The sequence below is a fragment of the Triticum dicoccoides genome, chromosome 5B (assembly GCF_002162155.2).
Source record: "Triticum dicoccoides isolate Atlit2015 ecotype Zavitan chromosome 5B, WEW_v2.0, whole genome shotgun sequence".
Lineage (NCBI taxonomy): Eukaryota > Viridiplantae > Streptophyta > Magnoliopsida > Poales > Poaceae > Triticum > Triticum dicoccoides.
Window position 1 is genome coordinate 355749958 of NC_041389.1, and position 15323 is coordinate 355765280.

The window sequence follows — 15323 nt, forward strand, 5'->3', positions numbered from 1 at the left end:
AAAGAAAAGCGCTTGTTGGGAGACAGCACAATATTTATCCTTACTGTTTTTGTGTTTCCACATGATTATTCTACTGTACTAATAATGTTTTATAGCTTTTGTTTCAATAAAGTGCCAAGTAGAACCTTTGGGAAGACTTGGGTGAAGTTTATATGATCTTGCTGTGAAAAACAGAAACTTTAGCGCTCACGAGATTAGCTGCCAGTTTTTACTGGAGAGTCTTTTTAGGTTGATTCTTTTTGCATATGATTAATAGACAAATTTCTCAGGTCCAGCAGTTTATTTCATAATTTTTGGGGTTCCATAAGTATACGTTTTATACAGATTACTACAGACTGTTCTGTTTTTGACAGATTCTGTTTTCTATGTGTTGTTTGCTTATTTTGATGCATCTATGAGTAGTATCGGAGGGTATGAACCATAGGTAACTTGGAATACATTAGGTTTTACACCAATATGAATTTAGAATGAGTTCATTACAGTACCTAAGTGGTGGTTTTATTTTCTTATACTAACAGAGCTTACGAGTTTTGTTTTGAGTTTTGTGTGGTTGAAGTTTTCATGTTTTGGGTAAAGATTAGATGGACTATGGAATAAGGAGTGGCAAGAGCCTAAGCTTGGGGATGCCCAAGGCACCCCAAGGTAATATTCAAGGACAACCAAGAGCCTAAGCTTGGGGATGCCCCGGAAGGCATCCCCTCTTTCGTCTTCGTTCATCGGTAACTTTACTTGGAGCTATATTTTTATTCACCACATGATATGTGTTTTGCTTGGAGCGTCATTTTCTTTTGTTAGTTTTTACTTTCTGTTAGTTATAATAGTGTTTTGCCTATTTAGTTTCAATAAAAAAGTCAAGGATAGCCTTTACCATGCTTATTTTGCTAGTATGCATGTTGCTGTTTGAAAACAGAAAGTTTACCGCTGTTGCAGAAATTCCCTAGAAAATTCAGAGCATGGTATAACGTTGAATCTTTTTTAATATTGAGCTCTGATAAATTTATTACAGTGGGAATTTTAGTTCATAATTTTTGGAGTCAGGGAAGTACTTATACTCTTGCATTCTTTACAGACTGTACTTTTTTGGCAGATTGCTGTTATGGTTGCATTGTTTGCATATGTTTGCTTGTTTAATGATTCTATTTGAGGATAGGAGTATTAGATATGCAGAGGCATTTAGTATGCAATGTTGAATAATAATGTAAGTGATTTTTTACAGTAGAGGATGATAAGGTTTTGCATTGGTTTATACTAACCTATCTCACAAGTTCTTGTTGAGTTTGTTGTGAATGAAGCTTTGATAAAAAGAGAAACCATGATATGAGAGGAATTAAGGCGACACAAAATTTCAAGATTGGGGATGCCCAAGGCACCCCAAGATAATATTTCAAGAAGTCTCAAGCATCTAAGCTTGGGGATGCCCCGGTAGGCATCCCACCTTTCTTCTTCAACAACTATCGGTTAGCATCGGTTGAACCTAAGTTTTTGCTTCTTCACATGAGTTGTGCTATCCTTGCATTGTAGTTTTCCTTAGCTTTTCTAGCTGTTTGAATGAAGTATCAAGATCTGAAATTCTTTAATGAGAGAGAGCCACACACAAATTGTAATTTGCTAGAATACTCTATATGCTTCACTTATATCTTTTGAGCGTGATAATTTTTGCTCTAGTGCTTCGCTTATATCTTTTAGAGCACAATGGTAGATTTGTTTTATAGAAACTATTGATCTCTCATGCTTCACTTAGATTATTTTGAGAGTCGTTATTAGCATGGTAATTTGCTTAATGTTAATATACTTGGTATTCAAGATATGTGAAACTTTCTTTTGAGTGCATTGAATACTAAGATAAGTTTGATGCTTGATAATTGTTTTGAGATATGGAGGTAGTGATATTAAAGTCATGCTAGTTGGGTGATTGTGAATTCAAAGAATGCTTGTGTTGAAGTTAGCAAGTCCCGTAGCATGCACGTATGGTTAAAGTTGTGTAACAAATTTGAAACATGAAGTGTACCTGGCTTGTGCATCCTTATGAGTGGCGGTCGGGGACGAGCGATGGTCTTTTGCTACCAATCTATCCCCCTAGGAGCATGCGCGTAGTACTTGATTTTTGATGACTTCTAAATTTTTGCAATAAGTATATGAGTTCTTTTGACTAATGTTGAGTCCATAGATTATACGCACATTCACCTTTCCGCCATTGCTAGCCTCTTCGGTACCGTGCATTGCCCTTTCTCACCTTGAGAGTTGGTGCAAACTTCACCGGTGCATCCAAACCCCGTGATACGATACGCTCTATCACACATAAACCTCCTTATATCTTCCTCAAAACAGCCACCATACCTACCTATTATGGCATTTCCATAGCCATTCCGAGATATATTGCCATGCAACTTCCACCATCATCATCATGACATACATTACTTTTGTCATATTGCCATTGCATGATCTTGTAGTTGACATCGTATTTGTGGCAAAGCCACCATGCATTATTTTTCATATATGTCACTCTTGATTCATTTCACCATCCCGGTACACCGCCAGAGGCATTCATATAGAGTCATATTTTGTTCTAAGTATTCGAGTTGTAATCCTTGTGTTGTAATCAATAGAAGTGTGATGATCATCATCATTAGAGCATTGCCCAAAAAAAAGAGAAAGGCCAAAAAGAAAAAAAGAAGGCCCAAAAAAAGAAAATAAAAAGGGCAATGCTACTATCTCTTTTTCCACACTTGTGCTTCAAAGTAGCACCTTGTTCTTCATGTAGTCTCATATATTGTGCTTCAAAGTAGCACCTTGTTCTTCATGTAGTGAGTCTCATATATTGTGCTTCAAAGTAGCACCTTGTTTTTCATGTAGTGAATCTCATAAGTTGTCTTCTTATACTAGTGGGAATTTTTCATTATAGAACTTGGCTTGTATATTCCTACGATGGGCTTCCTTAAATGCCCTAGGTCTTCGTGAGCAAGCAAGTTGGATGCACACCCACTAGTTTTCTTTTGTTGAGCATTCATAGCTCTAGTGCATCCGTTGCATGGCAATCCCTACTCCTCATGTTGACATCAATTGATGGGCATCTCCATAGCCCGTTGATTAGCCTCGTCAACGTGAGACTTTCTCCTTTTTTGTCTTCTCCACACAATCCCCATAATCATATTCTATTCCACCCATAGTGCTATATCCATGGCTCACGCTCATGTATTTCGTGAAGGTTGAAAAAGTTTGAGATTATTTAAGTATGAAACAATTGCTTGGCTTGTCATCGGGGGTATAGAAGTTGGGAACATCTTTGTGTGACGAAAATGAAGCATAGCCTAACTATATGATTTTGTAGGGATGAACTTTCTTTTGCCATGTTATTTTGAGAAGACATGATTGCTTTGATTAGTATGCTTGAAGTATTATTATTTTTATGTCAATATGAAATTTTGTCTTGAATCTTTTGGATCTGAATATTCATGCCACAATTAAGAAGATTTACATTGAAATTATGCCAAAGTATCACTCCGCATCAAAAATTCTTTTTTTATCATTTACCTACTCGAGGATGAGCAGGGATTAAGCTTGGGGATGCTTGATACGTCTCCAACGTATCTATAATTTTTGATTGCTCCATGCTACTTTATCTACTGTTTTAGGCAATATTGGGCTTTATTATCCACTTTTATATTATTTTTGGGACTAACCTATTAACCGGAGGCCCAGCCCAGATTTGCTGTTTTATGCCTATTTCAGTGTTTCGAGGAAAAGGAATATCAGACGGAGTCAAAACGGAACGAAATCAACCGGAGAAGTTAATTTTGGAAGGAAACCAACCTGATGGGCTTGGAGTGCACGCCAGGGGAGTCCCGGGCTGCCCACGAGGGTGGAGGGCGCCCCCCTGGGCACGCCCCCCCTACCTCGTGAGCAACCCGGAGGTCCACCGACGTACCCCCTGCACCCATATATACCTACGTACCCTAAAACTTCCAGAACAGAAGATAGATCGGGAGTTCCGCCGCCGCAAGCCTCTGTAGCCACCAAAAACCAATCGGGACCCTGTTTCGGCACCCTGCCCGAGGGGGATCCCATCACCGGAGGCCATCTTCATCATCCCGGCGCTATCCATGACGAGGAGGGAGTAGTTCACCCTCGGGGCTGAGGGTATGTACCAGTAGCTATGTGTTTGATCTCTCTCTCTCTCGTGTTCTCTCTCGTGTTCCCTCTAAGGCACGATCTGGATGTATCTCGAGCTTTTCTATTGTAGTTGGATCTTATGATGTTTCTCCCCCTCTACTCTCTTGTGATGAATTGAGTTTCCCCTTTGAAGTTATCTTATCGGATTGAGTCTTTTATGAACACTTGATGTATGTCTTGCGTGGGATAACCATGGTGACAATGGGTTATTCTATTGATCCACTTGATGTATGTTTTGGTGATCAACTTGCGGGTTTCGTGACACTTGGGAACCTATGCATAGGGGTTGGCACACGTTCTTGACTCTCCGGTAGTAGCTTTGGGGCACTCTTTGAAGTACTTTTATGTTGGTTGGATGAATCTGAGATTGTGTGATGCATATCATATAATCATGCCCACGGATACTTGAGGTGACAATGGAGTATCTAGGTGACATCAGGGTTTTGGTTGATTTGTATCTTAAGGTGTTAATCTAGTACGAACTCTTTTATAGATCGATCCGAAAGAATAGCTTTGTGGTGGTTTCGTACCCGACCATAATCTCTACGTTTGTTCTCCGCTATTAGTGGCTTTGGAGTGACTCTTTGTTGCATGTTGAGGGCTTGTCATATGTTCTATCTATGTTATTATTGTTGAGAGAACTTACACTAGTGAAAGTATGAACCCTAGGCCTTGTTTCCTATCATTGCAATACCGTTTACGCTCACTTTTATCGCTCGCTACCTTGCTGTTTTTATTATTTCAGATTACAAAAACCTATATCTACTATCTATTTTTCACTTGTATCTTCATCTCTTCACCGAACTAGTGCACCTATACAATTTACCATTGTATTGGGTGTGTTGGGGACACAAAAGACTTTTTGTTATTTGGTTGCAGGGTTGTTTGAGAGAGACCATCTTCATCCTACGCCTCCTACGGATTGATAAACCTTAGGTCATCCACTTGAGGGAAATTTGCTACTGTCCTACAAACCTGTGCACTTGCAGGCCCAACAACGTCTACAAGAAGAAGGTTGTGTAGTAGACATCACGTTCCGTTGCCTCCCGATGAACACGACGTATTTTGTTGCCTCCCAATGAACACGACGCATTCCATTGCCTCCCCATGAACACGACGACGACGTTGTTTCTCCGTTCCAACCCAGCCATGTACACGAGCCCTGGCCGTACGTATGCGCGACTAGGCGTTCGAGACCCCGCCTGTATGTACACATACGTGGCCGTATTTTCTTTCTTGCACCCTGGCCACTGTACGTACGTGTACATGCTACGTGCGCGCCTCTACTACAGCACGTGCACGCCTCTACTATGACACGTGCGCGCCTCTACATCGACCAGTATGTATGTACATGTTCGCGACCATAATGACAATGCTACGTACGCTTCGACCAGGTGGGTCCCGACTGTCAGGCAATTCCTTGCGTGCGAAGATGTAGCTGGTGGGTCCCAGCTATCAGGGGGCGAATCGGTTTTTTGTTTTGCCCGGACGCACTTCCTTGCGTGCGAAGATGTAGCTGGTGGGTCCCAGCAGTCAGGGGGGCGAATCGTTTTGTGTTTTTTTTGCCCGGATGCACTTCCTTGCGTGCGAAGGTGTAGCTGGTGGGTCCCAGCAGTCAGGGGGGAAACGTTTTTTTCACGAAATATGGTGGCCTGCCCGGTGGGTCCCCGCTGTTAGGTGCAGGAATATTTATTTTGCACGTAATAAATAGGCACTTCCTTGCGGCCGCCGTGGACCCAGCTGTCAGCCTCTCCACGCACAGTACTCTTCCGATGGAAGTCGGTTGTTGACCACATTGACCACGCCGCGCTGAGAGCACCACGGCGGTGGATGACGGCGAGGCCTAGGAAGGGGACGACGCAGAGCCGGGGAAGACGCAACAGTGGCTGCCCACATGAAGAGGAGTACGAGGGTTCACTGGTTCGGCTGCGGTGTGAGGCTGCCGTTGCCGTAGAATAACAGGGGGTGTGGGTGAGTAGAGGGATGGACTGGCTAGCGATGGGAGTAGTAGGGGGCGGTGAGGCCTCCGTGGTATCACAGCCGGCCACGGGAGGCAGGAGCATGCGACATGACCGGCGCTGCTTTAGGCGGCTGGAGAACGAAGACTAGAGGTTGAAGAAGCACTATGGCCGTTGGATGGACATCGTACGGTCACTGGAGTATTGACTAAGTTGACAAAGCCCTCTGTCCCCGTCAACTTAGTAGGCCCACAAGTCAGCCTGCCACTATACTGGGTCCCAGCTAGCAGGGGGAGTATTCATTTTTTTGCGTACTAAGGAGGCACTTCCTTGCGTGCGAAGATATAGCTGGTGGGTCCAAGCTGTCAGCTGCGGTAACGTTTTTTCCACGAAATACAGAGGCCCTTTTGGTGGGTCCCAGATGTCAGGTGGAGGAATCATTATTTTGCGCGTAACAAGAAGACATTTCCTTGCGTGCGGCCATGGACCCAACTGTCAGCCTCTCCATGTACAGTCCACTTCAGATGCATGTCGGTCATTGACCACGTTGACCAGGCCGCGCCAAGAGCACCAGGGCGGTGGACGACGGCGAGGCCTAGGAAGGGAACGACACGGAGGCAGGGAAGACTCGGCAGTCGTTCCCATGCCGGGGGGAGTACGACTGTACGAGGGTTTACTGGCTCGTTTGACGTCGCCGGAGAATAGCAGCAGGTATGGGTGAGTAGAGGGATGGCTAGGCCAGCGATGGGAGTATGATGGGGCGGTGAGGCCTGCGTGGAAGCACTGCCGGCCGCAGGGAGGAGGGAGCAGGCAATCCCGCCGGCGCTTGTTTGAGCGGCTGGAGCAGGAAGAGCAGAGATTGAAGAAGCGCGACCGCCATTGGATGGAAATCCAACAGTCACTGCTTGTGCGTCAATCTTTTTTTAGGAAAGCCTCAATTCTGTGGAAAATAACATACATCCCATCTGCCATTATTTCTAATAATTTACAGCCCATTTGCTAATTCTTAAGGTTTTTTTTGGAGCCCATATTCTTTTTGTTAGCATTACAGCCCATATTGTGGCCACGGTTAAAAAATTATATGAAAGTTTGCATACGATGCAGTCCGAACTGTTTTTAATCCCGAAATTTCGAGTCACATTCAAAATGATTTTAAAAATAAATGTATATCAATATAAAATCCAGCAAATTGTCCATGCATAAAAATAAATGCAATTTAAAATCTCGAAATGAAAAAAAGATATTTGAAACTAATTGCCGATTTGATGTGTTTTAAAAATGTACAACCCATTTCTCATTACTGATAGGCCATTTTCTAGGCAAGCCGAATGAAGCTCTCCTCGTCTTGAAAGATTTACAACCCAACAGGCCTGACAAAGCAACTTACTTGGAAAATCACAAAAAAACTGGGTTGTGGCCGCGGACCCAGCTATGGCCATGGACCCAGCTGTCAGCCTCTCCACGTACAGTACTCTTCCGATGGAAGTCGGTTGTTGACCACATTGACCATGCTGCACCGAGAGCACCAAGGCGGTGGACGACGGTGAGGCCTAGGAAGGGGACGACGCGGAGCTGAGGAAGACACAGCAGTGGATGCCCACGTGGAGAGGAGTACAAGGGTTCACTGGTTCGGCTGCGGCATGAGGCTGCCGTCGCCGCAGAATTACAGGGGGTGTGGGTGAGTAGGGGGATGCCCTAGGCCAGCGGTGGGAGTAGTAGGGGGCGGTGATGCCTCCGCGGCATCACAGCCGGCCACGAGAGGCAGGAGCACGCTGCACGACCGGCGCTGCTTTGGGCGGCTGGAGCAAGAAGACCAAAGGTTGAAGAAGCACTATGGCCATTGGATGGACATCGTATGGTCACTGGAGCTAGAATCATTCATATTGACTAAGTTGACAAAGCCCTCTGTCCTCGTCAATTTAGTAGGCCCACAAGTCAGCCACCCACTATGGTGGGTCCCAGCTAGCAGGAGGGTATTCATTTTTTTGTGCGTAATAAGGAGACACTTCCTTGCGTGCGAAGATATAGCTGGTGGGTCTGACCTGTCAGCGGGGGGAACGTTTTTTTCGCGAAATACAGAAGCCCTTCCCACGTACAGTCCACGTACAGTGCGTAATAAGGAGGAACTTTCCATGCGTGGGACCATGGACCTCGTGGGTCCCCGCCGTCAGGCTCTCCACGTATAGTCCTCTTTCGATGACTCTCGTATGTTGACCACGCCGTGTGGAGCGCACCAAGGCGATGGACGACGGCGAGGCCCCAGACTGGAACGACCCGGTGATGGGGAAGACGCGGCAGTGGAGTCGCAGACGGAGAGGAGTGGGAAACTTGACTGGTTCGGGTCCAGGGGGGGCCTACACTTGGCAGAGAATAACAGGAGGTGCAGAGTGGAGGGATGGCCTGGCCGTCGGCGGGGTAGCGTTTTGCTAAGGAGCGCAAAACAACGCCGCTGGACGCCGAAGGCTGCAGCAGGCGGTTCCGACAGCACTGGGGGAAGAAGACGAGAGATTGAAGAAGAATGTCGGCCGTTGGATGTAAATCCAATGCCTTCTTAGGCTTCGACCTACTGGCCCACATGTCAGCCAGTCCATTTGTTTTTTTAGTCCATTTGGTGGGCTGGGTGAAACAATGATGTAGCATCTATGCAGCCCGTTTAAATCCCATTTGCATTTTTCTCGAAATCCGCGGACTTGCTGGGCTGGGTGAAAATATCATGTTGGGCTAGACGGAGAAATGTTATAAAAACATAAACACATGATTGCACGTCTATTACTGCATTGGTCATTAAAATCTTTGCAAGATTATGTACGCAATCACTAGGAGTTAACTTGCCAAGTTATATATAAACAATTATTATTATTATTTTGTAAGAACTTTTAACTTACGAGATAAAATATCATTTAAATTTGACAAGTTAATAGTACGTGGGGTATTATTATTTTTTAGGCTAGACGTGGGACAGTTGAGTTGGTTCTAGGGAAAAGTACTAGGAGAAAACTCAGTTTACATCGAAAAAGAAAGTGGGAGAAAATTCAAAGACCTGCTGGGTCCACCTGAGGAGGAGAATATGTTGGGAGGAAGGAGATTCAAAGCACGACAGCCGAGTGAACTAGTTTTTTTTAACGGACAAGTGAACTAGTTACATACATAAGCGAATAGCCACTAAAAAAAGCAATCAGGTTAATGGGTTCTTAAAAGAAATATTTCGGACAAAACAGATAATTACAACACATAGGCTAATGCATGAAACACTTAGATGATAAAGGTGCTTATAAACAGATAAAGTACAACATCTAGACCTTCCTGGCATGCTTGATCATGATGCTGCGGCTGTCCATGTACTCGTCGGTTATGGGAAGCAGACACGCCCTCATGTCCAAGATCTGCCTGTACATGTCGTAGCATGCGTATGCGTCCTTGGCCGTGTAGGTTATGTAGGCTTGATTCAGAGGTACCTCCCACGTGTTCAGGTTGTCTTCTTTCATGTTGGCGTATCAGGGGTCGATGATGGTCTCAGCAAGGTCAACCACGGAGTCCTTCTCCTGCCCATTGCTGATGATCTTGTATTGCTTCTGGATGTCGACAAGCTTGTTGCACCAGATGGCCGAATCGTCGTGTTCTTCCTTCTCTCCACCGTAGCGAAGGTGCAGTCGGCGTTACCGATGAAACGAGCGAATGCTCCAGAACCTGGTGCAGCCATAGGACTGAGGCGAGGCAGAGCTTCACCGAGTCCGTATCGTTGGTGTACATCACATTCAACTTGGTGCAGCCATAGGACTGAACGGCGAACTCAAAGGGGAACTCCTTGGTGAAGTCCATATCCAGCAGGCTCACCCCTCGGATCGCCATTGGAGTCTCTTCGAGTGAACGAGTGTGTAGGCGGCGGCAGCAGTTCATTTTCAGATCTTGGGGAACTGGATTCAACAGTAAGCTGAGTGTGTACAGGCGACAACAGTTACTACCCCTCCCTCGTCCGCTGCACGCCCGGCAAAAGATGCACCCTCGGCGCATTCAAACGCCTCCATTAAGAAACCTACTCCGGCCACACGTTGGTTCATGAGCGGGTCTGTATTGGTACTGTAATAATAGGAGTTAGTGGTCACTTTAATTAAATTTAATTAGCTTTAATAGAAATTTATACTTAAAACAAGCAATGCATTGGCTCATTCTATCAGTGCCACAGGATCAACATGCACAACAATTAGAATTATTATTCTCAGGACGCACACAATCAGCACATTTGTCGCACTTTCACAAAAATAATACTACCAAGTTTGAACTGTTTGTTATGGTTGTTGTCCTTTGCATCATCATGTCGTGTTTCCCAGCTTGCAAGATTCGGAACCAACAAATAAGATCGAAATAATAAGTACAACAAAGATGCCTACACATTTCATTGATTCCCAGCTTGCAAGATTCAGAACCAACAAATAAGATCCAAATAATAAGTACAACAAAGATGCCTACACATCTCATTGATTCCCAGCTTGCAAGATTCAGAACCAACAAATAAAATTCAAACAATAAGTACAACAAAGATGCCTACACATCTCATTGATTCCCAGCTTGCAAGATTCAGAACAAACCCATAAGAGCCTTTTGATAAAGTGAATATCGGGATTAAATCCATCTTGGCTAGCCATATCATACAATCGAAGAACTTGGCGAATGCTCTTGACCATCACAACATCTGTAGTTGAGTATTCCTGTTTGCATAGCACAAACAAAGAGACAGGAGAGCATGATTTTGCTTTAATAGCGGCCTCCTTGAACTTAACCTGCAGCTCCACTAGGATGAGGTCTGCCTAGAGTTCCATGATTCAATTCATGCGCCTATTTCTGCAGTTCACCTGAAATGAAGCAAAGATTGCATCATTCAGCTAGCAAGAAGTACTTGCTCTCGTGAGCTGGCAGGTTCTTCTTTAGTAGTTGCACTAAAATTGAGGAACATTAAGGTTCGTTGTCCGGCTCATGTAAGGTGCAACTATAATTTTCTTATCCTTTTGTGCAATTCCACTAAAATAAAGTGCCATTGTGGTGACAGTGACGGCTCCATCTTGCAAAGGCTAATAAAATGTTGCACAAGATTACCAGCAGAACTTGACGAAGATTTTGGAAACTCCAATCACCATTTTGTGCAGTTCCACCAAAATTGAGAGATGTTCCCCACGTCACATTTTAGTTGAACTGCACAAGACACTCATTCCAAAAAAAGTGTTTTGTGCAGTTCACTAAAAGGTCACAATAGAAACAAGGTGAAATGGATATCCCTATCTGCACAAAAAGATAGAAAGTAAACAGTTGTTGGTCAATAAGAATATATGAGACAAATAAAAAATGAAAAGAAGCATCTTAATTATGTTCATGGCAATCACGCAAGGACAGTAGAAATTTTAAAACGTCAGCAATGCTTCATGTTACCAGAAGCATTACGATCAACAATGAGATTCCTCAAATATGGGATTACTTTAATGGTGGCATTTCTTGTTTACTAGACACAGTAAATCAACAACAGCTAAAGAGTAGGTTTAAGGGCATGGGACCGTGGGGACACCAGGACACTCAGCAGCGTAAAGGAGCAACTTACTTATCATACTCGGGAAAACAGCAGGAGTGCCATTTGTAACACAGTTTAATTGCATCTTATCACTGGAGGCATTAGATTAACAATAACACTGGTTAGACATGTCCCTAAGGTAACAGTGTGATCGCTTCATTTTACATGCGCCCTTACATTAACAATAGAAAAAGGTTGGTATAAGGACATGCGACAGTGGACGCATCAGCACAATATACCTACAAGGAGGCATAAAGTGGTGATGCCGAGTTTGTTCATGCTATGTGAGGGCAGCAAACCTAATCCTGGAGACCTTGTACTATGTGAGGGCAGCAAATCTAATCCTGGAGACCTTTTACTATGTGAGGGCAGCAAATCTAATCCTGGAGACCTTTTACTATGTGAGGGCAACAAATCTAATCCTGGAGACCTTTTACTATGTGAGGGCAGCAAATCTAATCCTGAGACCTTTTACTATGTGAGGGCAGCAAATCTAATCCTGGAGACCTTTTACTATGTGATGGCAGCAAATATAATCATGGACATACTCTGTTGACTTGTCCACCAGCCGCCACTTTCTATCCTTTTTAACCAATAATAGATCTGTTCCTTATCCAGTTTGTACTGCGTTTTCCCATTATTTCCCTTTTCAACCAAGAGACCAGTTGGGTATCCGGTCTCTACTACTTTCACCATATTATTTCCTCTTTGAATCAATTCCTAGATTCATGCTACAACTTTCCCCCCTTTCTTCGTTGTTTGAACAAAGCCCTAGATTCGAATGCATGAAGTAGCTTTACCTCTGATAATACTAAAAACTTAGGTGGCTTTGGAAGAGCTGATGGGAGTAGAAAAACATGCACATGCAAACATGTGGCGAGCTGGGGCAGTAGAGCAAGGCCGCTTTCGAAGAACTTATACCTGAGGGTCACCGGGATGTCGGCGGTGGCAGGTCGGATCTGCGGACAATAAGACAGGGAGGAAGAAGGGTCGGAGAGAACAACACGGGTAGAGGATCGGGCCCCTCCGGCAGCTGTGGGTTTCCTCTCCCGGCGGCGATGACCGCGTGAATGATGCACCTTTTAGTCCTCTACACACACCGGCCGAAGGGATCCGGCCGGATCTGTGACCAGCGGTGAGCAGAGAGAAAATGTCGCTACCACTGTCTTGTTTATATCTGGAGAGGATGAGAGAATGAAGAGAGCAACCCTAGTAAAGCAAGCGCTCAGGCCCCTGCGCCCATATATAGTGGAGTGATTATCTTTTTTCTCTCCACAACAAGCATTTCAATTTGTGTATGCGGCATTAAAGAAAAGAAACTCTCTATTTAAGGTGACTACTGTACGACTCCTACTTACTACTAGTAGTACTACAGTATTGTTCACTTGTGCTCCCCGCCCCTCCATTCATTGAACAACCCCATGGGTGAATAACATACAGTAAGTATTGTATTTATATACAACAAACAAACTCGAACTATTTTCGCGTAGTTAAAAGTTGAGGGCGGGGCTTTTCTCTGGCAAGTTTCGGGTAGGCAGTTTGATAGAGAGGCGAGGAGGGTGAGCGAGTGGCGGATTCTCAAACATACTGCTGGAAAGGTCAGGTTGTGCGATTTGACGGTGCGTTACTGCTGGAAAGACTTGTGTTATGACCACTCACTATAGCCATGAATTACTGCTCTCCGACCGGGGTGATGCCCCCCTTCCATTCCGCGCTCTAATTTGGTGCATGACACGTCGACCCGGATGCTGGCTCTCCCACATGTCGGAGTAGTAAGAAGGAGCAAAGAATGATGCGGTATATACTAGTACTACTACTACTCAGGTCGGAGGAGTGCGAACCACGGCAGCCCAGTGAACCAGCAGTGCGAACCACGGCAGCCCAGTGAACTAGCAGTGCAAACCACGGTAGCCCAGTGAACCAGCAGTGTGAACCACGGTAGCCCAGTGAACCAGCAGTAGAAAACAATGTGGTGATATGGCCATAAGAAACAATGTGCTACGGTCCACATTATAGCATGTACAGTAACACTCCTCTTTGTTTGGAGTCCTGAGTTAGAGCTAGTTTCGGTTGAAATAGCCTCAAATTATCTAAGCAAGAGGGGTTAGTTTGAGCTAGTTTGCTCTAACCCAGCTAAAAAAACTAGCCCGATGGAGAGGTTCTAATTGGGTTAGTTATCCTCGGGCCCACTAAAAGAGAACTAAAAAAATCTCCCCTGCCCGCACCAGATCGCTCCCCCTCTCTCGCAAGACTCCTCTCTGTTCCCCATAGGGCCGCCCGCCCAAGCATCGCTCGCCCTCTCTCTCCTCCGGCCGCCCTCTCCTTCCGGCCTCCGCCGCCCTACTCCGTCCGCCCTCTCCCTCCGGCCTTCGAAGGTCGCCCCGCTCTCCCTTCACGAGTCGTTTTTCTCCCTCTGTCGTGTGTGGCGATGGCGCATCTGCTAGGGAGGTCGCGAGAGGGGTGAGTTTGTTTGTTCCTTCTTTGTCTCACGGCCATATCATTGATCTTGCTTGCTCTAGCGCTAATTCTGATTTGGAAAAGTAGATCATGATCAAACTTGGTATAGATATGTGGTGCACGCATGGAATTTTTTGATGGTTCTTGAGGAGGTAATAAATCTTTCTAGAGGCCCAAAGATTCAGTTCACCTTTCTAGGTATTTCAATTTCAGGCTTGCATTATTTCTAGAGGCCCAAAGATTCAGTTCACCTTTCTAGGTATTTCAGTTTCAGGCTTGCATTATTTCTAGAGGCCCAAAGATTCAGTTCACCTTTCTAGGTATTTCAGTTTCAGGATTGCATTATTTCTAGAGGCCCAAAGATTCAGTTCACCTTTCTAGGTATTTTAGTTACAGGCTTGCATTATTTCTAGAGGCCCAAAGATTAAGTTCCCAGTCGGCGGCAAGCGGCCCTGCTACCCATGCCGGTGTCGACATCAACTCGCAAGGGCCAGCGTCGGAGGGGTTCCCGGGGCTTGGGCTCTACAGAGCCTTCCTCCAGAGCGACGATGGCGAGCTCCTCCCTCGGTGCGTGGGGGCTCTGGGCTCCCTCCCTATCGTGAATGACTTCCGTGATGAGTTAGCTCATGCTTTGTTTCATGAAGTGTTTTTTTATTTTGTGAAGCTTGATTGACGACTTGTATGTTTAAGTGGGATATCTCATTTGTATGGACAAAGTAAAAATTATCATGTTTTGCATGCTTGATTTGTATAGATGGTTCGTTTATGTCAATTGTGAGCGGGAGGAGGCCACAGAAGAGCCGGCCACACCAAATCTGGCAGGAAATAGGGTCCAAAGTAGTCAAATGATTGAGCAAGAGCATTTATTGTCAATCTAACCCTGCCATCCATACACCTCTTTGGTTTGGAGTTAGTTCAGGGTTAGAATCTAACTCTAACCTCTAACTGAGTTAGAGTTCTCCTCGTCTCGGTTCATTGCCATCATACTTTCCCCATTCCTGTGTTTTCAGTATCCTGCGAATCAAAGAGGCCCTTTTTTTGCGGGAAAAATCAAAGAGGCCCTTAGACTGGTTTAGGTCCGGTCATTTTTTATAAACATGTTATGTCCAAAATTTAATGAACGTGCTCCAGTTTCCATGAAAATAATCTGGTTTCATGTAGTAATTCATTTATTTATTTAT